General features: G+C 38.4%; 1 protein-coding gene and 1 long non-coding RNA gene across 4 annotated transcripts in view; both read right to left on the bottom strand.

The window, feature by feature from the left end:
- The window catches only part of RNF13 (ring finger protein 13), a 123,213-nt gene extending 100,757 nt beyond the window's left edge, over positions 1-22,456 (bottom strand). Inside the window, exon 1 of one of the 3 annotated variants that reach the window (XM_045192033.3) lies at positions 22,209-22,456. The gene's annotated coding sequence lies outside the window, so the exon portion shown is untranslated. Of the gene's footprint in view, positions 1-22,151 lie in introns of all 3 variants that reach the window. The other 2 variants (XM_024556299.4, XM_024556300.4) reach the window with 2 other exon arrangements.
- A 2,675-nt stretch (positions 22,457-25,131) lies between these two features.
- The window catches only part of LOC139440688 (uncharacterized), a 76,332-nt gene continuing 73,581 nt past the window's right edge, over positions 25,132-27,882 (bottom strand). Inside the window, exon 4 of the long non-coding RNA XR_011650863.1 lies at positions 25,132-25,280. This is a non-coding gene — a long non-coding RNA (uncharacterized lncRNA). The remainder of the gene's footprint in view (positions 25,281-27,882) is intronic.

Below are 27,882 nucleotides of genomic sequence, written 5' to 3'. Positions count from 1 at the left end.
TGGCCTCATTTTTGAGAACTTGAGCCCCTTCGGTGGCATGTGTGATTATCTGTATGATTTAAGAGCATAGATGCCAGTTACTCACCTAATGCTGATGTGGTAATTGCAAAATTTAAAAACTTCCCCAAGCATCACAGTAAACCCTAACCTCATATTTAAATCTGTGGCACCTCATCTACACAAAATTATATTCTAAAACTTCATTTTACAAATGGCGATGCATCTAATAAGTGCTTAAGACCAACATTACTTTCAGGAAATTCCTTTCCAAATAATTTTTAATTCTGAAGATAACTCACATTCTGACATTAACTAGTTCAGTGCCAAGTAACACTAATGAAACAGCTCCATTAGAAAGCCTCTGAATAAGCTCATATTCCATTGGTTCTCATGCTACATTCCTGCGCATCGCTGGCATTTCAAAACTGGACCCAAACTACTCCACTGATAAAACAATGGTACTCTTTCCCTAATTTGCAAAAATATTAAATTGATGGTAATTTAAAGTTGTTTTTCTCCATAAACTTATCTCATACTACAATATGCATCAAAAGAACATATGCTATAGCAAGCACTAACAGAAAACATAAGTGAGCAGCTAGTTAATATTTTTGTGTAAAATTTATAATAACCAATTCACATTTCATTAAATAGGTTGTTTTTCTTATAAATGTGCTCAAGGTCATTTATGTATATTAGGTATATATACAGAGTGTTCTCAACTCATACAACAGAAAAGTATCAATAACTTCATAGTGTTCCTTAGAAAGCATCATTACTTCAAGAGTCCTAACAACTGGGAACGACTAACATATACTAAAGGGTGCGGCAACATTAGGTTTACAGTTGTGAATACGCAAAACACAAGTTTACCCTTATATTATTGTTTATTAGTTACTGTATTATTTTTCCAGACAAACCATTGTAAACCTACTTTTGCCCCACCCTGTAGAGTTAAATTCCCATACAGCATAGTTTCTTAAAGCTTTTAAAGAAAGCTTTTAAGGAAAGGCTTACTGTTTTTAAGTAATAATCTGATGCCCAGTAGTCCTTTCCAAGAAAACAAAGTTATCCAGTTAATTTCTCTAACATAAAGCCATCCAAACTGAAAGCAATCCTCATCTAATATTATTACTACCATCAAGCAAAGCAAATTTTTTTCAGATTCCATGACAACTCTTCACAATTTGATTTTTTCCACCAAATGAAACAAGATGAACAAATTTTTAATTAAAAAAAATTATCAAACAGGTTTCCCTAAAACAGAAATTCTTTCTAACCTCAGGGGCTCATATAAAATTGTTCCCCATGTTTAATATATACTTAAATAGACTTCTTTTTCCCCCATGCAAACAATTCTTGACCATTTCCAAATATATGTGAGTGTGTGTGTATATATACACACACACATATATATATGCACATATACACACACACACATCTCAACAATAATACAATCAAGAATATTGCTACTGTTAAGCGACAGAACTCATGTCCCCTTCTTCCCCAACATATACCTATTTTGTCCTTATGCAGACATAGGCAAATGAACTATCCTTTTTTATATTAAACATTATTGAGCATTACGATAAAAGTAGAATTAATAAGTTGTGGTATGTGCATATACTGTAATTCTCTACAATAATAAAAATGAATGACAACTACATGAACAACATAGATGAATTTCACAAGAATACCCCTGAGCAAAAGAAGCAAGTCACAAAGAATGAAATACTGTATCCCACCCATATAAAGTCCCTTAAAAGAAAAAATAGATGGTATTAGAGATTCACATTTAAGAGGTAAAAATGTAAAGAAAAATGAGGAAATTAGCATAATAAAAATCAAGATAGTAGATACCGAAAGGGGAACAGAAGGGAGTGTGGTCAGGAGAAGGGTGCGCCTGGGGCGCCAACAATATTCCGTATCTCAGCTGGGCTGCGGTGCAATGGGCATTTACATTATGATTATTCCTTAAATCATACACAAATGTTTTATGCACTCTTCTACATCTATGATATCTAGCCATTTTTAAAAGTAAAAAATAAGAATAAAGCAGCCTGCCATTCAAAACAAGTTTTTTCGTTTTGTTTTTCTTCCTACATAGAAATATTATGAAAGGTAGCAAGCAGCAGCCTTCCAAGATCGCAAACACACAATAAAAGAGTCAGTAAATAGGTAACTATTACATAACCAGACTCACATTCAACCCCAGAGATAAGGCTTCTCATTCAGTGGACATGAGATTGGGTCTGGTCAGCAGTATTATTCATATTATTAACATGTACTGCAAGTGATTCTTATCACCTGGGAAGTTTGTCAAATATGCTTTAGCACATATGGCCATGGGGCCTGTGATAAAAATAAATGTTCCTAGGCTCCTCCCCAAGAGACTAAGACAAAAAGCCTATAATTTTGCTTTAAAAAAGTGTTCCCTAGTGAGTCCTTATGATCAAACCGAGACTGGAAATGTTCTCAACCATACACAGCCATGTGGCATACCAAGTCATTATTCATAAAACTCTCAAAAGTCAAAGAGGAGTAGGGTAGAGTCACGTTAGAAAAAGAAAAACAAAGAGAGAGAAAAATGGGAATGCTAACAAAAACATACTTCCTAATTCCCTCAAATACCGCTGTTGTCACACAGTGCCACAGGTTGCCAATCGCAGCAATATGCCACATGTAAAACACAAAACAGCCAATTGATAACAAAACTGCTCATGGATATCAGAATCTTAAGCACTATTTAGGGAAGCAGGCAGAAAATTATGGTTTTCTAGGTTACCCAATACATCATGCCCAGTGTGCTTCATAGTATAAGTCTCCTAAACCAGAATTCTTCTTACAATATTTCACACAAATGTCACCACCATTACTAGAAACAAATCAGTAGGGAACTTAATTTTGTGCCAGGTGCTCTGTCTGTTAAGCATCTGAAATGAATGTATTTCCACCTACTCCTCAGAACAACTCTGTCAAGTAAAACAAGAACAAATAAAAACAATGCCAGCTTCCCTACTTTAGAGGACTCAACTTCTATGTATAAGTACTAGAAACTGAGTAAGTGAAGCAATCCCCTTATCCATTATCCCTGCCCCATCCCTCCTTAATGTATGGCAATTTCTGAACAAAAATCTGAGCACACCCAATGACCAATATACAGATTGGTGTTAAGCTATCTGGCCTACTATGTTAGTGATGGAGGGTTATAGGGTACCGGATCAAGTGATTGTAACAACTGTTTCTTTAAAATATCACCCCAGAGAACTGTTCTTGGCCTTCTTTTCTGTACACCACACTCTCACCTGACAAATGTCTGCAACCTGCAATGCCTCGCTCCTCTTAGTGTCCTCTACATTTTTCAGTTATCATAATTCTCAGTGCTTTCTATCATGCCATACTTTGCTTATACATTATAATTATTGTTTCACGTCCCTCTCTGCAGCAAGAATATAAACTCCTCCAAGACAAGAATCTTTATTTTATGGGTATATCATGAAGTATCTAAACAGTGCCTGGCAATATTAGGTGCTTAATATTTGTAGAATAAATGCACACATGGCCTCTCTTAATATTATCTTCTCAGAGTCTCTGAACATGGCCACCTCTTAACTATGGCAAAAATAAGGACTTAACGCTAAAAATATGCATAGATTCTATGAAACAAACCAATTGTTAATACAGGTAAACTCTAGGTGAGAATGTATATGTTTTTTATTTTATGTCTATCTGCATATTTCAGAATAAAAAACTGTAACTTTATAAAGTCTATTTCATTTTATATAATATATACTATACAAAAGCCTAAAAGAAAATACACAGTATTCTTAACAGAAATCTGTCTCGTTTGCTCAAGTTTTCTAAATGTGCATTTCTTTTACCCCCGCCAAAGTTTTTTTTGTTAATGAGCAAGCAACAAGGTTTTATAATTCACAAGTATTGACAATATGGAGAAGATGTAATTATTTATTCTGAAGTAAAATGTTTAATCAAAAGAGTGAACAAAGGGTAGATCTTGAGCTGAGAGTTAACAAATATAATCAGTCATTTTCTCTCTTCAAATGCTCAATTACACTCAAAAGATTCCATTCCACACTGCAGTCTTACAGTTATCATTACTGCCATAAATGTCAGTGTAGCAGCCATTGGGCTTTGACACACGAGTCTTGTGCCGTTTAAAGAAGGGGATATGTTCCGAGGAATGTAACATTAGGTGATGTTGTGAGGACACCACAGAGTGCACTTACAAACCTACCCGATATGTGCAGCCTACTACACACCTAGGCTATATGGTATAGCCTGTCACTCCGAGGCTCCAAACCTGTACAGCCTGATACTGTACTGAACACTGTAGGCAACTGTAATGCAATGCTAAGTATTTGTATACTTAAACATAGAAATGGTACAGTAAAAATACAGTATAAAAGATTTTTAAAATGGTGTAGCTGTATAGGGCACTTAGCATGAATGAAACTTGCAGAACAGGGAGTTGCTCTGGGTAAGTCAGTGAGCAACAGGTGACTGAATGTGAAGGCCCTAGGACATTACTGTATACTATCATAGACTTTATGAACTCTGTACATTTAGGCTACATTAAATTCATTTAAAAATTCTTTCTTCAATAATAGACAACAAAATTACAACTAAACTCGAGCATCATTCAGAACTGGCAGAAATGGAGAGGAATGAAGTCCTACAATACAGAATTAAAGAAACCACACATTGAGACTGGTAGGAGGGGCAGAGATGCAGAACGGGCTGGTCCCACACCCACATGTGGTGGATAAAAATCAGGTGGAATATCTCAAGAGCAAAGGTTCCCGGCCCCACACCAGGCCCCCCAGACCAGGGTTCCAGTGCCAGGAATGAGGCCAGTTTAAGGAGCCTTTGGGACGACTTCAAGTATACCAACCTTTGTATCATAGGGGTGCTGGAAGAATAGAGAGAGCAAGAAATTGGAAATCTATTTTTAAAAATAATGACAGAAAACTTCCCTAACTTGGTAAAGGAAATAGACATACAAGTCCAGGAGACACAGAGTCCCAAACAAGATGAACTAAAAAAGGGTCACACCTAGACACATCATAATTTAAATGCCAAAGGTTAAAGACATAGAGAGAATCTTAAAAGCAGCAAGAGAAAAGCAGTTAGTTACCTACAACGGTGCCCCCATATGACTACCAGCTGATATCTCAAAAGAAACTTTGCAGGCTAGAAGGGATGGCAAGAAATACTCAAAGCAATGAAAAGCAAGGACCTACAACCAAGATTACTTTACCCAGCAAAGCTATCATTTAGAATCAAAGGGCAGATAGCTTCCAGACCAGAAAAAGCTAAAGGAGGACATCACCAACAAACCAACAATATACGAAATGTTAAAGGGTCCAGATAAAAAATATGAACAATAAAATGGCAATAAATACGTATCTATCACAACAATTGAATCTAAAAAACAAAATAAACAAAACAAGCAGAACAGAAGCAGAATCACAAATACAGAGAATGTTTTGATGTCTGCCAGATGGAAGGGGGGGCAGGGGATGGGCAAAATAGTTGAAGGGATTAAGAAGTACAAACTAGTAGTTACAGAGCAGTCATGGGGATGTAAAGTACAGCATAGGAAATAGAGTAGCCAAAGAACAAATGTACATTCTGTCTGGAAAAAGTCTAGCCATTGTTAATGTAATGGGAAAGTTTGGAGCAACATCAATATAACCTGGCAGCCAAAGAGAGTAGACTTGAATGTTCATGCTTGAACAATGATGACTTCAATGTTCTATCTAGTCAGTGGGGGTGGTAGACACTGTTGAGTGAGCATGTGTACTATGTGGCCATCGCATTAAATCTGCATCAAATTTTGCGTTAAGCTTGAACATTCCTCTGCAGAAACTATTCAGATGATTTGGAAGGCTTTCAGGGACAATGCAATGAATGCAGCACAAATAAAAGTGTAGCACAATTACTTCAAAGATGATTGAGAATGTTGAAAGTGATCCATGTTCTGGAAGGCCTTCAACAAGTAGAACACCTCAGGATGTTGAACGTGTACAGGCTGCAATCAACAAAGATCAGCGACTGACACTGCAAGAACTAGAAGCTGATCTGGGGATTACAAAAACTACTGTGGGCTAAGATTTTGACACAGGATCTTGGCATGAAATGTGTAGTGGAAAAATTCGCTCCATGGCTTCTGCTACCAGAACAGAAGGAACATCATGCTGCAGTTCCTACAGACTTGATTCAAACTGCTACCAATGACCCAGATTTCCTCAAGAAGGTCATAACCGGGGATGAACTGTGGGTCTATAGCTATGATCTGGAGATGAAGGCCAAATCATCCCAAAGGAAGTTGCCTTGTTCTCCATGGCAAAGTCCACAGCAAGATCAAGACCATGTTAACTGTGTCTTCTGATTGGGAAGGTATTGTCCATCATAAGAACACCCCTCCAGGCCAAACAATTAATAAGGAGTACTACCTCAATGTTCTTCAACAGTTGAGAGATGCCACACCACAAAAACAGCTGCAGCTATGGGCAACTGGTGATTGGCAGCTTCATCATGACAACATACCCTCCCATGTATCACATCTCATGCAGTTTTTTGGTAAAACACCAAATCACCCAGGTGACTCAGCTCCCCCTACAGCCCAGATTTGGCACCCTGCGAGTTACTGGCTTTTCCCAAAACTAAAATCACCTTTGAAAGGGAAGAGATTTCAGACCATGGATGAGATTCAGGAAAATACAATGGGACAGGTGATGGCGATTCCAACAAAGGATTTTGCAGTGTTTTGAACAGTGGAAGAGATGCTGGGAAAACTGTGTGAGGTCCCAAGGTGCCTACTTTGAAGGGGACTGAGGCATCATTTTCCTGTGTATAATGTTTCATATATCTTATATCTTCTTCAATAAATGTCTCTATTTTTCCTCTAGCACACAGACCCCTCCAACACCTGATAAAGCTTAACATCATGCTCTTTTAAAGGAGAAATGCTTAACTGTCCAGTCCATTATTGCAGAGCATGGAGTGAATGGTGAATGTGGAGCACAAAGAAAATAAATTGATAATTGACACACTTATCTTTCTGATTTTAACAGTATTTAAATAAGGCAGTGCTTCTCTCATTTAACAATATGGAAAAGAAAAAAAATGTATATATGGCTTTTAGTGTGTTATCAAGGTGCAGAATCTGAAAAAGCATAATCTCTTTGAAATATCATTTATTTTTAAAAATCACGCAAATTTCTTATTCTAGTTTTGACTATTATCCATGTGTGCTTTAAAATAAAAATGTTTTAAATTACAAAACAGTTGACTGTTATGCCTAACAGCTTCTAAAGGCTGCCCACATTCCTGTGCTCGTGGCCCTTTTCTCTACCTTCAAAGCCAACAATGGCAGATTGATCCCTTCTCACATTACATTATTCCAAACTCCTCTTCCATCTCCTCCTCCTACTTTTAAGGACCCTCGGGATTACACTGGGCCAAAGTCCTACCCAAAGTCCTTAACTAAACCACATTTACAAAGTTCCCTTTGCCATATTAGGTAACATATTCACAGGTTCCAGGTAATAGGACATGGACATCTTTGGGGGGTCACTATTCTCTCTACCACAGTAATTATCTCATTTCTCATCACATTTTCAAGTTACTCATGTTTTATTCAATGTGTTATAATCTGTTACAATTACTATTATTTTGATGCCCAGTTGTCCTCAGTTTGGCCAGTAGAGACTCATTCAAAAGGCCCCTGTATCTTTTTGGCATGTTCCCATCATTCCTGAGTACTTCTTTGTTTTCTCCCACCAGATTTTCCAGTCTTATCCTGTCTTTTCCCTGCCCTGGCCCTGAAACCAGCCAATTCTGCAAGGAGAATATCCTTGTTTGTAGGAAACTTACACTGAAGTATTTGGTGAGTAAAGAGCAATAGATCAACAACTTACGATGAAGTAATTAAGGAGGGATAAAAGGTCTCCATACTATTCTTACTTTTCTGGTACTTCATACTTATTTCAAAATAAATATTATTTTATTTTAATCATATGTCTTCCAAAGTTCAAAATAAATTATTTGAGGCCTATCTAAAATTAGTAGTGCAGATGTCTGAAAAGTTACCAGCTATAAAAATCGCTATGGTTTCTCTCAGAACCTGGCAAACCAAATTTAGCTTTTAAAGTGTAATTGCAAAGATTATAATGTGCACTGGAATATTTGAGATCAAAGTTCTAACCCTGGTTCCATCACTTACTGACTTAAGTTAATACCATTATAATGAACCTCTAATCTTCATGTTATTCATTACACTGGTATTTAATAAAATTTTAATGATTTTTTCTAAGACTAAAAATAACGTTCATTGGAAATTACAGAGAAAATATTAATTACCCACAATGTTAACATTCACAGATAACATTTGTCTTCATGTGCTATAGTTCTTCTCACAGGTTCTAACATATCCTTGCTCTCCAAAGCTCAGTTTCAGCTGTCCTTCCTCCCTGCGACCCAGCCGACCCATAACAGCCCAGCTCACCCAACATGGGAGGCACAAAGGCCACAGCAGCCTTGTAATATACTTCTTAACCAGTTGCCAGAATTTCTTAGATTGTAAACCCTTGTTCTGTATCACTCATATCATTCACAATGGTTCTTCTGATTCAACCATAAGTAAGTCTTTTTTCCATACTTATTTTACATCATTTGTACCATAATGTACTATGATTTATATGCTTTGTGACTTAAAGTTGTAGCATTTTCCCTCGTAGTTAAAACTCTTCATAACTATTATGTTAATAGCTGCTTAATGTTATATTATATGGTTGAATCATAGCATTGTCTAACTATTCCCCTGCTGTTCAATATTAAAGTGAACCCAACTACAAATTCTATGATAAATTACAAATAATTCTATGATAAATATCAATCTCTTCCCATGTTTCTGATTATTTTCTTAGGATCGATTCCTACATATAGAATCGCCATGCCAAAGGAACATTTTATTTATTTATTTATATTTTATTGATTATGCTATTACAGTTTTCAAACTTTTCCCCCTTTATCCCCCCTCTACCCTGCACCAACCCTCCAGCATCCCCCCTTAGTTCATGTCCATGGATTGTACATATAAGTTCTTTGAGTTCTCTATTTCCTATACTATTTTTGACCTCTCCCCATCTATTTAATGCCTACCAATTATGCCTCTTCTTCCCTGACCTTTTCCTCCCTATTCCTCCCTTTCTCCCCTCGCTTAAAACCCTCCATGTGATGTCCATTTCTCTAACTCTGTTCCTGTTCTAGTTGTTTGCTCAGTTTTTGTTTTCTTTTTCTTTCTTTTATTTTTTAAGGTTCATTTGTTGATAGTTGTGAGTTTGTTGTCATTTTACTGTTCATATTTTTGATCTTCGTTTTCTTAGATAAGTCCCTTTAACATTTCCTATAATAATGGCTTGGTGAGGATGAACTCCTTTACCTGGACCTTATCTGGGAAGCACTTTATCTGCCCTTCCATTCTAAATGAGAGCTTTGCTGGATATAGTAATCTTGGATGTAGGTCCTTGCCTTTCATGACTTCAAATACTTCTTCCCAGCCCCTTCTTGCCTGTAAGGTTTCTTTTGAGAAGTCAGCTGATAGCCTTATGGGCACTCCTTTGTAGCTAACTCTTTCCTTTCCACTTGCTACTTTTAAGATTCTCTCTTTGTCTTTAATCTTGGGTAACTTAATGGTGATGTGCCTTGGTGTGTTCTTCTTTGGGTCTAACTTCTTTGGGACTCTCTGGGCTTCCTGGACTTCCTGGAAGTCTATTTCCTTTGCCAGATTGGGGCAGTTTTCCTTCATTATTTGTTCAAATAAGTTTTCAATTTCTTGCTCTTCATCTTCTCCTTCTGGCACCCCTATAATAGCAACCTGATATTAGAACATATCAGGTTGTCCCAGAGGTTTGTAAGACGCTCTTCACATTTTTGAATTCTTGTTTCTTCATTCTGTTCTGGTTGGATGTTTATTCCTTCCTTTTGTTCCAAATCATTGATTTGAGTCCTCGTTTCCTTCCTGTCACTGTTGGTTCCCTGAATATTTTGTTTTATTTCATTTTGGGTATCTTTCATTTGTCCTTTCATTTTTCAACCATGCTCAATCAGTTCTGTGAGCATTTTGATTACCAGGGCTTTAAATTCTCCATCAGATAGATTGGCTATATCCTCATCACTTAGATCTCTTTCTGAGGTTTTACTCTGTTCATTCACTTTGGCCCTATTTCTTTTTTCAGCGTCCCTGTTAAGTTGTGAGGGAGCGGAGCCTTAGGTATTCACCCAGGCGGGGCAAACCTCCCTGCTGTGCTGCAGTGCTGCCTGTGGGGGAGGGGCCAGAGAGGGAACAATGCAGCCGCCTGGTCGTCTGTCACGCACTTTTCCAGGAACCCTTGTGTGAGACTGGGAGTTTCTCCCACTGCAGCAACTGCCGTAGTCCACAGTCAGCTCTGAGCCTCAGTTCCCCCTTAAGTCAGCCCCTCCCTCACAGGCTGTAGCCAGCCCTACCCCCAACGTCTTCCACTTCACCATGGTTTCTCTCGATCTGCCACCTTACTGGTCTGGTTGTTCTGTTTGACTGTTTTTTTTAATTTTGTGGTTGTTAGAGTTCCATGCAGTTTGATTTTCTGGCACTTCTGGTTGTTTACTGATTTTAGATTGATTTTTATCCTCCTTTTGGTTGTGCAAGGAAGCAAAGGGTTTCTACCTACGCCTCCATCTTATCTTAGCCAGAACTCCCCCAAAGGAACATTTTAAAACTTTATACATATTTTCAACTTGCTTTTCAGAGAGAATGTTCCTATTTATATTTCCAAGTAAATGTGCATTTCAATGCACATATGATCCTTTTTCATTTTTGTTGGTGTTAGGTAAAGTTATAAATGACAAAAATAGCTAATGTTTCTTAAATGCTTACTACTGGGTTAACTAAAAAGTTCATTTGGTTTTTTCCATAAGAAGACCCTAGCAGTGCTTAGTTGTCTTTAATTTCATTTGAAACTATTTTGTTAAGACTGTATTGTGACAGCTGTCATATCAGCTTGCACTTTTTAAAAAAACATCAAAATTGGTGAATTTTTGTGTAGCCATTTTAATACTGAAGTTGGAGGAAAATACACAACATTTTTGGCATATTATGCTTTATTATTTCAAGAAAGCTAAAAACACAACTGAAATGCAAAAAAGACACTTTGTGCAGTGTATGGAGAAGGTAGTAGGACTGACTGAATGTGTCAAAAGTTGTTTGGGAAGTTTCGTGTTGGAGATGTCTTGCTGGACGTTGCTCCATGACTGGGTAGACCAGTTGAAGTTGATAGGATCAAATTGAGACATTAATTGAGAACAATCAATGTTATACTACATGGGAGATAGCCGACATATTCAAAACATCCAAGTCAATAAAGTTATTTATAAAAATGAAAACCGTGTCTTTTATTTTATAGAGAAAGCCATGCATACAGACTTTTTGGCCAACCCAATCCATCTCTGACTGAATCTTTAACATGTATCATTTCATTGAACTCTCACCACACTATCAACAGAGGTAGATTCTACTGCCTTTTCATAAAAATAGGAAATTAAGACTTAGATCAATAACATAAAGTGCTTATAACAGGGCCTAGCATATATCAAGTACTTGGTAAGTCTTCACTCTTATTTTTTTATTAATAATTTTTAAATTATAGGTAGTATTCAATATTATATTAGTTTCAAGTATACCGCATAATGGTGAGATATTTATAATTGATGAAATAATCCTCCCAGTAAGTCTAGTACACCTGGCATCATACACAGTTGTTATAATATTTTTTACTGTATTCTCTATGCTGAACTTTGGATCCCCATCACGCTTAGTTTTTAAATAACTTGACCAATAACACCTCTTAAATAGTGGAGCCACGATTCAAACACAGGTCTATTTCATGAAATGCCAGTCATTCTAGACCATTCAATTATTGTATAGAGTTGCACTTCTTTAATTACCTGTGAGGATGAAATTATTAATGTCTATTCATAATAAATTTTAAATATTTTAAAACTAAATGTTTAAAAACTTCTTTTAAGGAAAACTGTTGCAGGAGGACAAGCTCATACCCTCTTCAGTGAGCTGAGGTGTCTGACATTCAGCAGACTGTGCCAAGCTGCAGGGAAGAGGGAGTGCCCTCTGCAGGTGGGTCATGGAGCCCACTGTCTGAGAGGCCAAGGCTTGGCTGATCACTACAAGAGGACCATCCCACTGCTCTACCTCTCGTCTGTGCAACTGCCTGGCCCAGAGGCTGTGGGAACCCCAGTGCATACTGCAAGCAGGATAGGGCACTGTCTCCACTCAGCGGGAGGGGTGGTTGCGCCCAGCTGCAATGGGGCATTTGCTAGGAGATGGCATAGCTGCCACTTTGCTTGCAGTTCAAGGCCCCAAGGGTAGGGAAGCCAAGCAGCCCCAGGACATGCAGAGCCAGGTGAGTGTCCCTTACCTGCCAAGATGCCAGTAACAGGAGGTTCTTGCACTGAGCACGCAATATGCCTCTACCCCTCCTCCACCCTCCAGTGCCAGATTGGAGGTGGGCCCACAGGAAGACAGGCACATGTGTCATGGAAGTCAAACTGGCACAGGGTGAGGTGCTGGACCAAGGAGGTCTGTCAGTCTAGCTTTGGAAAAGAATAGATTGGTTGGAAGGTGGACCCACCCGAAGCATGGGAAAATTTGGGAAGTTGATTGGTCACTTTGAGAAACCACGTGATCCATTCTACACTCAAGCTAATACAAACTGAGGGGAACAAAGATGGCTCTCTACTTTGGCATGGCTCGCTGGCTCACAGTCTGCACTCAGATGGTGGGCTGGCCTATTCTCTCCAAGGGCTTCATGGCTACTAAGGCCATGTGGCACATAGCCTCCAGGAGGGAGTCTCTCTCTCCCTCTTTTGCCAACCTGGTGATGCATTCACTGGTGCATTCACTGGGACATTCACACTACCTTGCAGCCGTAGCAGCTGCACAGCCCATGGGCTCCAATGGGGAGCCTCTCTTGCTCTCTCACCCAGCCGGTGATGCATGGGCCATGCATTTGCAAGCTCTCTGGCATGGGAACATACTACCCTGTGGCCATAGAAGCCACATGGCCCATGGCCTCCAGGAGGAAGCCTGAAATGGGCAGCAAGTGGGAACAAGCTACGCTACCTGGATAACCATTTAGAAGCTATCTGCAGGCCCAAAGAACAGTACTTTAAAAAGGGGCAGGAACTCTGGGCACTGGATTTGTTTTGGTGTTGCTGAGTATGTTTGGACTTTGTCTTGGTTTTATAGAGGAGGTGGGCTTTGAGAAAGGGAGTCTGCCATTCTCCCAGATCACACAGCATCTGAATAAAACCTCTTTCCTTTTTCACCAGCAACTATCTCACAAGTTTGGCTTTTGTGGTGGCAGACAGACAAACGCCCCTTTTTTGTTTGGTAACAAAACTAAAAGTATATTAATAATAACTTACATATTCAAATAAGCCTCCACTCCAATCTTATTTTTATTATTCATGGATCTCTAAACAAGATTCGGTAATAAATATGATTTGTGCCTAAGGCTTTCTCTATAACATCAGAATTTAAGTCACAAATAATAATTCTTATTTATTTAAAATAAATGTTTTTATCTTCACCTGAGGACACTTTGTCATTGCTTTTACAAAGAGAGGACAGGAGAGCAGAAACATAAATGTGAGAGAGAAACCTCGGATGGTTGCCTCTCGAATGCGCCCAGACTAGGGATCCTATGCACCCAGAATGGAATTGAACCCGCAACCTTTCAGTTACAGGATGATGCTCCAACCACCTCAGCCACACTAGCCAGGGGAATTATCATTAAATTTTAAATAAGTTACTATATTTAAACCTTTCTCCTAGCATAAAGAAAACAAAATGAAATGTTCTCTCTTCTATTATATGGCCATGTTTATATGACATGATACCAGGAATGCAATAATTTAATTAAATAATCATTCAACTCCATGCTATAGGGATACCCCATACTATTTATATTCGAAATAATCATACAACAGAGATCAAAATTCTTTAGTGCTCTACTTTCTTATTTATCTATATAATCCAGCTCACATATGAAAAAAAGAAAATAAAAGACTGCTGAAAAATCAATGTTACATGCAAAAACTAGTTGTGTTTCTATACGCCAGCAATGAACAATCCAAAAATAAAATTAAAAAAAAAATTTATGCCCTGGTGAGGTGGTTCAGTTGGTTGGAGCATCACTCCATACACCAAAAGTCTATGGATTTGATCCCCAGTCAGGGCACATACTGACGTTAAGGGTTCAGTTCCAGTCAGGATGAGTATAAGAAGGCAACCAATTGGTATTTCTCTCTCACATCAATGTTTCTCTTCTCTCCCCCCACCACCACCCTTCTTCTCTCTCTAAAAATCAATAAATATATCCTTGGTTGAAGATTTTTAAAAATTTCATTTACAAAGGTGTCCAAAATAAAATACCCAGGTATCAATTTAATCAAAGATGTGAAAGGATAGCCACGATGGTGACAGCATAGGAGGATGCTGAACTGCCCCCACCACTGAGCAGACTGAAACAGAAATGTATGCATAGAGAACAATCACTCCTGTGAGACAAATGAGGTATAAACGAACTGCTTCTCAATAAAGAGGAGAGAAAGAGAATGAACAGAGAGGGCTAGGAAACTGGGGGAGCTTTCCACGGACTGAAGCAACTTTCCATACTGGAGGTGACACTGAGAACCAGTTTACATCCCCCTCCAGTTCCACAGGGTGAACAGAAGCTCTATCAGAATGTTTTGCCCTGCTTAAAGCCATACTTCCCCAGGCACTACAAATAAAGGGAGGGGAAAAAATCAACAAGGCTTCCCCACGAGCACCTGGCTTCCCTCCCCACAGCCACTCCAGCCCAGCCAGCCATGGTCCCAGATGCCATAAGCGACTGCAAGGCTCCAACTGACCTTCCAAAACTACCCAGCACACAGCCTACACAGAGGCTGCTTCTATACAAGCCACTCACTGTAAAACAAACAAGAGAGAAATGCTATAAAGAGGGCTGGGGAGTCACAAGAGCCCTCCAAGAACTACAGGAATTCTCTAGGATCGAAGATGCTGGTGAGAGCCATTACATACATCCCTTCCACCTCCACAGGGTAGATGGCAACTTTATCCAGGTGCTCTGGACTACCTGAGAGGTCATCACGGAACATTCTCAAAAAAAACATCCAACAAGCCCATTTCAGCTCCAAACAAAGGAAGCAAGCAGGATCAACAAGGCACTACTACGTGTAACTGGCCTCCCCATTCATGGCTACTCAGTAGGCCAGCACCCCAGACACCAGAGGCATCTGCTCAGCTCCAACTAGCCTGCCAACGCCACCCAGCACACAGAGCCTATACAGAAGCCACTTCCACACATGGCCACTTCTTCCAGATTGAGAAAGAGAGAGCTGTATTGTCCAGTTCACATAAATACCCATAGAAAGTCAAACAAAATGTAAACATAGAATACTTCTCAAATGAAGAAACAAAGAAAATCCCCAGGAGGAAAAAAAAAACACTAAGGAAACGGAGATAAGTAATTTGCCTGATAAAGAATTCAAAGATACGGTCATAAGATGCTTACCAAGTCTGAGAGTGAAACAGAAAACTTGGGGAGAACTTCTTTTAAATAAGCAAGCAGAGGTGAAGAATACAGCAATTGCAAATGAAAAAAAAAAAATACACTGAAGGAATCATCAGCAGAGTAGCCAACGCAGAAGAACAAATCAGCAACCTGGATGACCAACAGAACAGCAAAAAGAAAAAAGAATTTTTAAAAATGAGAATACTTTAAGGGACCTCTGGGATAACATCAAGCACACAAACATTTGTATTATAGAGGTCCCAGAAGGAAAAGAAAGAGAAGGGACAGAAATTTTATTAAAGAAATAATGGCTTTCCTTCCTAACTTGGGAAAGGAAAGATACATCGTGACTCAAGAGGCAGAGTTCCACACAAGATGAACTCAAAGAGACCCACACCAAGACATATTGTAATTAAAACGCCAAAAGTTAAAGATAAAGAAACAATGTTGAAGGAAGCAAGACGAAAACTATGCTGACTATGAGCTGATTTTTCAACAGCAACTTTACAGGCCAGAATGGGATGGCATGACATCTTTAAAATGATGACAGTAACCTGCAACCTAGAATACTTTTCCCAGCAAGGTTATTATTTAGGATTGAAGGAGAGACAAAGAGATCCCCAGACAAGCAAAAACTAAAGGACTTCATCTCCATTAAACCAGCTATAATTTTATGGGCATAAGGATAGACATATAGACCAAAGGAATAGAATTGGGGGTCCAAAAATAAACCCATATAGCTATGACCAACTTTTTTCAACAAAGATGCCAAGACCATTCACACAGGAAATAATAGCTCTTTAACAAGTGGTACTGCAACAACTGTATAGTCATATACAAAACAATGAGGCTGTACCCCTAATTTATACTACATATAAAAATTAACTCAGAATGATTCAATGACCTAAATATAGGAGCTAAATTGATAAAACTCTTAGAAAAAATATAGGGATAAATCTTCATGACCTTGGATCCAGCAATGGATTCTCAGATATGTGGTATCACAAGCATGAGCAACAAAAATAAACTGGGCTTCATTAAAACTTTTATATGCATCAAAGGGCATTAACAACCCAATTTTAAAACGGTTAGCCCTGACTGGTGTGGCTCAGTTGGCAGGGCGTCATCCTACAAAACAAAAGGTTGCCAGTTCAACTCCTGGTCAGGGCACGTACCTGGGTAGCAGGTTCAGTCCTCAATCAGAGCACATGTAAGAGGCAACCAATCAATGTTTCTCTCTTACAACAATGATTCTCTCTTCCTCTTTCTCCCTCCCTTTCCTTCTCTCTAAAAATAAATGAATCAAGTCTTTTTTAAAAATGGCCAAAGAAGTTGAATAGGCACTCCTCCAAAGAAGATATCCAAATGGCCAACAAGAACATAAAAAGATGCTCAATATCATTAGTGAAACGCAAACTAAAACCACTGTGAAACACTACTTCATACCCATGATGATAGCAATAATACTAACTTCAAAAAAATAGAAAAGAACAAGTGTTGGTGGCAACAATGTAAAGAAACTAGAACCTCGTACATTGCTGGTGGAAATGTAAGATAATCCAAGCACTATGGAAAAGAGTTTGGTGATTCCTCAAAAAGCTAAACATAGGATTACCATATGATCAAGCGATTGAACTCCTGGTATATAACCCTCCCCCCTCCAAAAAAAAAATAGACATGCAAACAAATTCTTGTACATAAATGTTCACAGCAACAATATTGACAACAGCCAAAGGGTAGAAGTAATTCAAACATCCTTAAACAGATTAAGTGGCTGAAGTGTGGTATATACTATACAACAAAATGGCTTAGCTATAAAAAGGGAAGAAGTACTGACACAACAATGTGACTTGCAACAACATGGAAAAACCTCAAAAACAGTGTGCTCAGTGGAAGCTGCAAATACAAAAGGTCACATATTGTATGACTCCATTTATATGAGATTTTCAGAATAAATATGAGATATCTAGGGTATTCACAGAACTGGAAAACAGACTGGTGGTGGTTGGGGCTGGGGGCAGCAGGGAATGCAGAGTAACTGCTTAATGAGTGTATGCACCCTTTTCGTTTTCCCTACCTTCAATCTAGCGAGTATATGGGTCCTTAATACTTGCTACATTTTACTGATTTCTTTAAGAACTGTCCTCGCTTTAACACAACCTCCTTCTCCCCATGATAAACATTTAATTACTACCTTCATTTGCTAATTATTAAATACATCTAAGTCATTCTATTAGGAAGAAAGGGAAATGGGAGACATACATGAGTAAGAATGACATTGTCCCTTCCTTCAAAGTGCTCTACAAAATTAGGTACAGTCTGGTATAGTACTTTTATTATTAAGATGGTGCTTTTATAAATATGTAGTACAAGGAAAATCTAATTACTTTCCATTATAAAATGTATCTTATTTCTCCCAGTAGAAGATATACTCTATGCAGTCAAGGGTTTTGTCTCTTTGGTTCACTAATGTACTCTGAATGCCTAGAATAGTTCCTGACATAGAAGGTACTTTAACTTTTTGTTGGGTGAGTGAATGCTATAGAAAACCCGTAGGTAGCAGGATCCAAGTAATGTTTCCAAAAGTAATGATACAGAATTTGTGAGCTTTTCCTTGTCCTATTGCTTGAGCCTAATGTTCATTTATTTTTATTTCATTGGCCAGTTACTCAGGCCTTGCATTACAAGGAACTAAAATAGTTCAGAGATGCATAAATTATACTGCTTAATTTATAACATCATGCTCTACTCAACTGCACCAAAGCCTATAAAATCTGCCAATAGAGGAAACCTATAGGCCCTTGTACTACTTAGATCTGAGCCATTTTTTCAAGTGTAAAGGGTCTCCAGATGGTTTTCCTTCTTTCTTATCAAAGGTCAGAATTGGTATTATCATCATCATTTTATAGAATGAGGAAACTGAAGCCAGAGAATAGGTAGCACAGAGATTCATTCACAGAATCTCTATTCTTCCCACCACACCACGTAGCTTTCTCCTCATCCTTTGAGGTTCTTCCTCCACAATCTTAGCTATAAATAAGCAGAACACAATCTCTCTAGGTCCCCTCTAGTTACCATCCCCATAACGAGCACACAGACTCTCTGGCGTTAAAGGTTTTGCTATTAATCTATTGAGGGTAACCAGCAGGAGATAACAGAATAACAAATCCAGAGATGTTACAACTAAGAACTGTGTGTATAAATGCCTGGCCCCATATAAAAATCACAGCATCTTTTCAAGTTCTTAGTGAGCCTCCAATTTATTGGCTCTTTTTGAAATGATCAATGGGAGTCTTGCTAGGTTTCCAAAATTTTACCTCCCTACACTACCTCCCCTCTTATCCTCCCATGACACGAAACATTTCACAGGGAAAAACAGTGGGTACATCTCTATCAAGGGAGAATTTTGCATTTCTGAGGACCTCCAGGAGTCATATCACTCCTATGAATCTTTGACTCTCAGGCAAATGATTGCTATAGACCATTTCCTCAAAATGTGAGTTATTTGTCTCTTCCCTTTTTATGCAATACACAAAGCTCCCAGTACCCATTTTACATTGCCAAACATCTGAACAACTCTTCAGCTCTGAAATCCTATCATAAAGTCTTCTCCTAAATCCCCTTCCACCAAAACCTATTCTTCATAAAATCCTTATTTTTGTTAATAGCATCACTACCCTCCCAAAAATGCCCTATACCCATACTTATGTCAGTTCCCATGCCAATGTCAACATTTCTCAGCTCTCTACACCCTTCACTACAATCCCACTGTCATCACTTCTTGAGTCAACTACTGTAATTAAACTCCGCGGACTTCTGTTAAAGATTAATATCCACAAAGAGGGGTTCTTTCCAACTAAGAATCTCGTACAAAATCCTTATCCTGGATTCCATTTAAAGATCATCATAATCTGTATCCTGGTATCCTTACCAGCCTGTTCCTTAAACAGACAACTTGGGCAAATATTTTCTGCTTTCCTACCTCTGCACCTTTGCCTGAGCAGTACCCTTATGAGGAACTAGCTTTCTTCTCCCATCCTCCTCCAACTAACAATTTCTGAATGGCCGCATCCTCACAAAAACAGCTGAGGCATATCATTTATTGAACACATATTCTCTCCAGCGCTTTTACAAATTATCCTAATCCTCATGGAAACATAATGGTTTAATACTACATTTCTTTTTCTGAGGAAGGAGCTGAAGAAACTGAGGGCAAAAAGCATTTACCCAAAGTCATTCATCACCCAAACCACCAAGAAAGGAATCCAAAATAACTCCTTAGTATTCTGTATTTTTTAATGAAACATGACACCTAGAATGCCTCGGTGCAAATTTCAGTAACTCCACTAAGGACCTGTGTGAGCTAAGTTATGCATTTGTGATGCCTTTGTTCTCCATCTATAAAAAGGGGATAATGGTACTAACTACCACATTGGTAATAGTGAGAATTACATGAGACAATATGAAGTGCTTAGAACTGAATTTGGCCATGTTAGCTATTATTACTGTCACTGCTATTTATATGCTATGACATGTAAACTCTGACAATACAAATTATGCTCTCACTGTTCCCAAATCAACTTTTGTATAATGTAAGAGCTTATTACTGTATTTTTATATATGCTCAATATTTGCAGAATACATAAATTTTTAAACAATGATTAACCACCATGATGTATTAAAAGAAATTCACTTGTCTATTGTTTCCTCTTTTAAGAAAACTACGAGGCTTACCAACTTTCTCCGTTTTTGTTATGTGAAACTACCATATGCAACGCCATATGGTGGTAATACATCAAATGGTGCAAAACACAATTCTGATTCAAACTACTCTTGCCTTTGACTAAACATTAATTCCCAGATTTTAAAATGTCCAAAATCATACTTTTAATTTAAACACTAACTGTTTTTAGGTCATACCAACAGAAGTAAGCATATGGTATTTGACAAAGCCATTTCATTTTATACACCTCTATGGCAGTAACTATAAAACATAAAATGCCTTCCTAGCCAATTTCCCCAAGCCGTAAGTCTATCATACCCGTAGTCCTACCCTTATTTACTAAAATTAGTGCCTGAAAACTTCTAAGATCTGAAAATCTGTTACTCTGAGATGCAGAAAATAGTCAAAGGAAGGGTGCCGAATACTAGTAACCAAATGCCTGAGAGAAATGAGCTTTTAAGCGAGGATAGATGAGAATTGACCCCAAATCCTCCCAGCACTCTTCAAGTACTGAAACCTCACAAACCAAGATTCTGTCTACATGACTTACTATAACGCATGGAAACATCAAGCTGGCTGGCTTCAAATAAAGGCAGAACTAAAAACAGTTGTCATTTCTGAAACAGAAATAACTGGGCTGTACCCAACTGTTTAAAAAAATGGAGGCTTAACCATGTAACATTTTATTTCGATTCATTCTTACAATTCCTACCTATTTACAAATACTATCACAGAATTAGTATATAACAGAGCTGAAAGTGGAATCCAGCCTGACCCCCAAGTTTGGGATCCAGCGTTTTGACATAATCCACAATAATATGGTAATCATTAACATCTTCCTCTTCAAACACACATATTTAAAAACAAACAAAAGCTTCATGAAATATTTACTCTTACTCCACAGAATGCCCTCTGATATTTCTCGACACTTCTTGTCTCCTGTTTAAAGGGTTGGTTTGTTTTGTTTTGTTTTGTTTCATCGAGTTCATCTCCTCAACCCATTAAAAATTGTCCTTAAATAAAACACTTCAATCTTGAGTTGATCTGTTTCTCTACTAGAACTCTTTGGCGGCATACCCATCTTACTTATATTGTATCAAACTGTAGATGTTCTCCTTGGAAAACAACAGATCAGTGTTGACAGAACTGCCTTCATTTTCGCTGTTCCTGCTGCATCACTGGCAGATAACAGTGAGGCAGGTTTGGCGCAACAGAAGGACCTGAGCGGCTGCCCACGGTGCTGAAGCTGAGGATGATACGATAGTTTTGGAAATTTACGATTGCCAAATTAGGGCAAATACAGGAACTCACCACAAGCTGACAGAGAACACTCTGGCTTCCACCCCAGTTGCTTGAGTGCCTCTGGGGTCGCCTGGCTTTGGTGTCGCCCACTCCCTCCCCGGTACAGAGTTCTTTCAGCTGTGCGGCTCAACTCAAGAAGCTTCTGGGCAGAGCAGACTTTAAGAGGGCAGGGACGTAGAATCTGTCCCTAGCAGAGTCACGGCCCACCTTCAATCTGAGCTTCCAGTGGGGCAGGGGAGAGGGACCGGGAGGAGGAAAAAGGTTAGAAGGAAAGGAGGTGACAGCTCTCTTCTTTTTTCAAAGATTAACGAGTCCCCGCAACTTAAGTCTGGCAACTTCGTCTGGGGACTTTGCGGCAAGTGCTCAACCAAGAAGTCTCAAAACATCTCTCGAGCTCCTGCCTCCTCAGCAGGGGAATGTGAGAAACCATACAGATAAACCAACAACTTTAGATACAAACAAAAACTCACGGGATAGAGGTGTGGGAGGATTCAGCCTTCCCAGGGCAGAGCTTCTTTTTTCTTTACCTTTTACGAAAAGCAGACGAGGGGGTGTGTTCTCCGGGCCAGGCCCGCCACCCTGCGCTCCGAGGTGGCTTCGAGGCTGCTTCAAGTTCGTAGATTTTCTTACCTGGAAGCCTGACCCTGCACTGAAATAAGATTGCGGCCGCGTCTCTGCCGACTAGTCCCTACCCCGACTCCATAGCTGAATATCCGCACCGACCCTGCAGCCCGGAGTCTAGCAGGATGACAACACCGAGCAAGGCGGAAGTCCCGCCCCAGGCATCTCATTGGCCTACAGCCGAAGGCAGAAGTAAGCCATTGGGCCACAGAGCTGCTTGCTAAGGTTCCTTCCCACTCTCACGCCCAGTGTCTCTGCCAGCCTTGGCACGGCTGGCAGAAATACCCAGTTCGCACAGTCCGGTTCTTGGCCACGTGATTTCGCTGGAGGGAAGGACTGGGTGGGGCATACTTCTAGAGCAAGACTGAAGAATCTGACCTGTTTTCGGCAGGGGAGGGAGAAGACTAGCAGAAAGGATTGTGTCCCCAGGAGTGGGGGTCATGAGGTCAGGAGGGGATTGGATGGAGTGGCTAGGGCCAGCCACCCTGGTCCGATCTAGCTGTTGGGCCAAAGCAGCCTGCGACCCAGCTAGGGAGCTGCCCCTGGGAGGGCCTGGCACTGGTGCCAGCACCACATTCAGCTTGACAGGCCGAAGAGGCGAAGATGAGGCCTCACCCCCTTAGCACCGAGTGTGTAGCCTGAGAACAGAATGGATGCCTCCAAAGCAAACACCTTAAAGTCTGGGGTCCAGGTGTTAGAGGTATGAGCAGCCGGAAAGATAAACCGGAGTCCTACGCCTATCTGAAGCCGAGCTAACGTTAGCATTTTGGGCCAGACAGGAGAATATGTAAAGAATCCACAGGAATCCATACATGTGTGGATGAAAAAATTTTTACAGAAGGTGACTTCATAGGGTGATCTGATCATGAATTCCGAACCGGTCAGGTCATTGTGAGTAGTCCCGCCCCAAGCATATAACTTATTTAGAGAAAGGTTTTTAAGCAAGCCCTATTCTTTGTTTGCATCTAAATTAACACACCTTTGAAATGCCTGAGGAAATACCCCTGGAAGGTGTGATCTCCCTCTAGAAAGTACGTGATTTTGTTAACTATAATCCAATCCCTACCTACCCTACTTTCTCCCACCTTTATGTAATCTTCCTTATTTAGTTCCTTCACTTCAAACGCATAAAAGTAACTGCAGAACTGTTATTCTCAGAAGCATTTGAGATCTTGATTCCCGACAATTGTCAGTTTGGTTCACATAAACTCTAAAGGTTTGGATGTTTCTTATGTCGATCAGCGTATGTATACAAAAGACAATTTGAAAAAGTACCAAACAAAACTTTTAAAAACTTTTAGGAAACTTCTGGCCAAAGATTAGAAAAGATCCATTTCTTTATCAAGTTTTAAGCTAACAAATAAGTTCATTTTGTAAGATAGTGAAAGGTTCAGAACACAAAAAAATCAGGCATCAGGCAAAAGGGTTTTTCAAAAAGTTTATTTTCCAGAAGTTAAGAAAGTTCAGACCAAAAAAAAAAAAAAAGAGGTCTGTTTAATGTTAACATTGTTTAAGAAATGACCTGGTCACTAATGTGCAAAAATTTATGTAACATATTGTAATGTAAAGACAAAACGGCATTGTCTGGGCAGGTTGAAAAAGAACATTTTCTATGACAAAGCAAATTCAATCCAATGAATAAACCTGAAAGAAACACAGAATAAATTCATATCAAGGTATATTATGGTGATTTTTTTTAAATTAAAGAAAAACAAGTACTTAAGCAGAAAGAAAAATAAAATACTGCACTTATAAAGGAATAGAGGCTTGCCTTCTTAATAGCAACAATGAACCTGGAGGTCAATGAAATAATATCTTTTTTTTTGATACTTTAAAACCATTTATTTTAGTATTCTTTCTTTTTTTTAATTTTCATTGTTATTCAATTACAGTTGTATGCCTTTTCTCCCCATCCCTCCACCCCACCCCGAAATAATATCTTCAAATGCTAAAATAAAATAATTATAATTGTTGACCTACAATTATATGCCAAGCTAAGTTAGCATTTAAAAATGAGTGCAAAGTAAAGACATTTTTAGAGAAAAACAGCATTTACTCCTAAGAGAATTTTGTTGAAAGAACTTCTAACGGATGTCTTTAAAAAATTGAAAATTGAAGTCAAAAGAAGGAGTAAGATGCAAGAAAGTATGGAGAAGGAAGAAATTGAGTATAATTTTCAAACCAGTAGATTTTAAAAAGGAAATAAAGAAAACATCCTCAGTAGAAAACCAGTAGGTAGGGGTAGGGAAGGATCAAATAAGAGGTATTGTAGATGGCAACTATAAAATGAGGAAGAAGAATTACATCAATAATCTATAGAAGAGGTAAATGGGATACACTTACCAATTAAAAAATAAATTTTCAGTCCTGGCTGGTATGGCTCAGTGGATGGAGTGCTGGCCTGCGAACTAGGGAGTTGCCTGTTTGATTCCCAGTCAGGGCACATGCCTGGGTTGTGGGCCAGGTCCCCAGTGGGGGGCACATGAGAGTCAACCACACATTGATGTTTCTCTCCCTCTCTTTCTCCCTCCCTTCCCCTCTCTCTAAAAATAAATAAATAAGTTCTTTTAAAAAAATAAAAATAAATTTTCAGCTATATATTTTTTAACAAGACATGGTGCTAAAACAAAGGACAGCCAAAGATTGATGGTAAAAGAATGGGGAAAGATTTGTTAAGCAAACCACAAGCAAAACAAAGCTGATATATCTGTATTATTACCAAGGGGGGATAAACAGACCTAAAATCAAAGAGCACTATTACTAGGATAAATTGAACTGTTAAATAATGATTAAAAATATTGCAAAGAAGTTATAATCATCTTGGACCAATATGCATATAGAAACATAGCCTCAAAATATTTAAAGAAAGAATTTACAAGCTTACCAGAAAAAGTTGGCAAATCCACAATCATAGAAGAATTGTACATATCTTTAAGCAAAGTTCATTAGTGATAACATTCTCATGGAAGAGAACGGGCCTAGACAAGGTGGGAGAGAAAAGCATAGGCATTTGATCTTTTTGTCCTGAGGACTTATATACATATCATTTTAAATAACTGATAAATCCAACAGACAAAAAAGTTAGTAAGAATAGATTATTTGGATAACACAGAGAACACATAGAGAACCCTGTGAACATTTTTTTCAAGCACACCAGAAATCTTTCCCAAAATGACAGCATATGATATTGGAACACAACTCTCAAAAATATCAGAAAATCAGTGGCATATAACCCATGTTATAAAACCAAAATATAATATTAGGTTTCAATGATTGATAGAATACATATTTTTAAAATTCTAAAGGAATACTGTGAAAAACTTTAGATAATGAATATGAAAAAATGTCAAATGGTCAATTTCCTAGGGAAAAGCTTTAACTTACTCAAACACCTGAGAAGATATAGAAAATCTAAGCAGGTTAAGGAAATTTAAACAGTACTAAAAAATCTGCAACCCTCCCCCTCGAGGGTTTTAAACAGTACTAAAAAATCAACTTGAGTAGGTTTTAAAGATAAGTTGACCACAACTTCAAGGAATAGATAATAAATTTTTACCAACCATTTCATACAATTAAAAGGAAAACCTTAGTTGCTTTGCAGCTAATTCCATTAAGGTAGTATAACCTTGATGCCAAAACTGCACAAAGGCAGTACAAGTAAGAGAAATTATAGGCCAACCTCATTTTGAATGAATATTCAAAAATCCTAAATAAAACTAAACTGGGCAAAGTTTAAAAAAATAAATACTGTTCATTCCTTAAGTGTGAGATAAATAAAGTGTAATAATATGATTTACCACATTAATACATTAAAAGTAAAAAGCTGTAAGATCATCTTACATATTCAGAAAAAGTATTTGAGAATTAAAGGATGAACCTATATTGTACAAAATTGTCAGAGAAACCTCTCCGAAAAGCTGACATAGCTGAGATTTAAAGAGTTTTCCTAGACTGTGAACCACAGGAGCCAACTCTGGTAAATGTAGGTAGAAAAAAAGGCAATTTATTTCAAGGATATGGGAATACTCACAGGATGAAAAGGATGCTTTAAGTAGAATCTTGTAAAGACCAGTTAACCAGTAGCTCTCATCTTCCAACAGAATCAACATTCTCATCCTGTCAGGACAACTCCAGCCATTTTCATCACTCTGTTTACAGTTCAAATTCCAGAGAGGGAGCATTCCACTGGCTCACATTGTGATGCATGTTCATCTCATGATTAGAGTGCCTTAAATAACTGTCTCATCAGATCATATCATATACCATTGAGTGTCAACTTCTGATGATGTTTTCAAAAGAAAATAGAACAAATGCTGAGTAAGAACACCAGAAAGAATTGAACAGTATGGACTTCTGGTCAGGATGGTAAAGTAGGTAAACTTTGAGATTGCCTCCTCCCATAATCACATCAAAATTATAACTCAATTACAGAACAGTCATCACTGACAGCCACCTGAAGAATAGCTCAACAGAATTCCTCTAACTAAGGACATAAAGAAAAAGCCAGGTCAAGACTGGTAGAAGGGGCAGAGATATAAACTGGGCAGAAGGATCAACACCACCCACTGATGTACCAGCAACAATGGAGGCAAATCTACAATAGGAGGGCACACACAACCTACACAGGGGACACCCCTTGAGCACCCAACCCAGGTGACACTGTCACTGTACTCCATACAATGTCTTTTATGTAAAGCCACTCTTTCAAGACTGAGAGACATAGAAAATGTACCTACTACATAGAAGCATAGAAAAAAGAAAAAAAAAAACAGGAAGCCAGCCAAAAAGAGAAAACAAAGAAACATGTCCCAAAGAGTAGAATAATATACAAGTCCAGAGAAAGAACTGAATGAAATGGAGATGAGCAGATTTCAAAACACTAGTTATAAAGATGCTCAAGGAACTTCAGAGTAGACTAGTAGAACTCAGTGAAAAAGAGTTTAAAAATAGTAAAAAGTAGACAGAAAACATAAATAAGAATTAATAAGAAATGAGGAACAGAGTAACTGAAATGAAGAATACACTAAAAGGAATTAACAGCAAATAATATGAAGCAGAGGATCAAATAAGCAATCTGAAAGTAAAGGTAGCAAAACAACAACAACAAACAATCAGAAAAAAGAAAAAGAATTTTAAAAAGTGAGGATAGTTTAAGGGACCTCTGGGATAGCATCAAGTGTACAAACATTTGTATCATAGGAGTACCAGATGGAGAAGAAAGAGAGCACACAAGGGATTGAAAACCTTTTTGAAGAAATAATGACTGAAAAGTTCCCTAACCTGGTAAATGAAATAGACATACAAGTCTAGAAAGCACAGAGAGTCCCAAACAAGATGAACCCAAAGAGACCCACACAAAGACTTACAATTAAAATGCCAAAAGTTAAATCATAAATCATAAAAGTAGGAAGAGAAAAGCAGTTAGTTATATACAAGGGAGCTCCCATAAGACTGTCAGCTGATTTTTCAACATAAACTTGGCAGGCCACAGTGAAAGGGCAAGAAATATCTAAAATGATGAAAGACAAATACACTGATACATCTGTACTTGTCGTTATTTGTTCTGGAACTCGTGATGAA

The sequence above is a fragment of the Desmodus rotundus genome, chromosome 2, assembly GCF_022682495.2.
Source record: "Desmodus rotundus isolate HL8 chromosome 2, HLdesRot8A.1, whole genome shotgun sequence".
NCBI lineage: Eukaryota > Metazoa > Chordata > Mammalia > Chiroptera > Phyllostomidae > Desmodus > Desmodus rotundus.
This window is presented reverse-complemented; position numbering and strand designations above follow the sequence as displayed.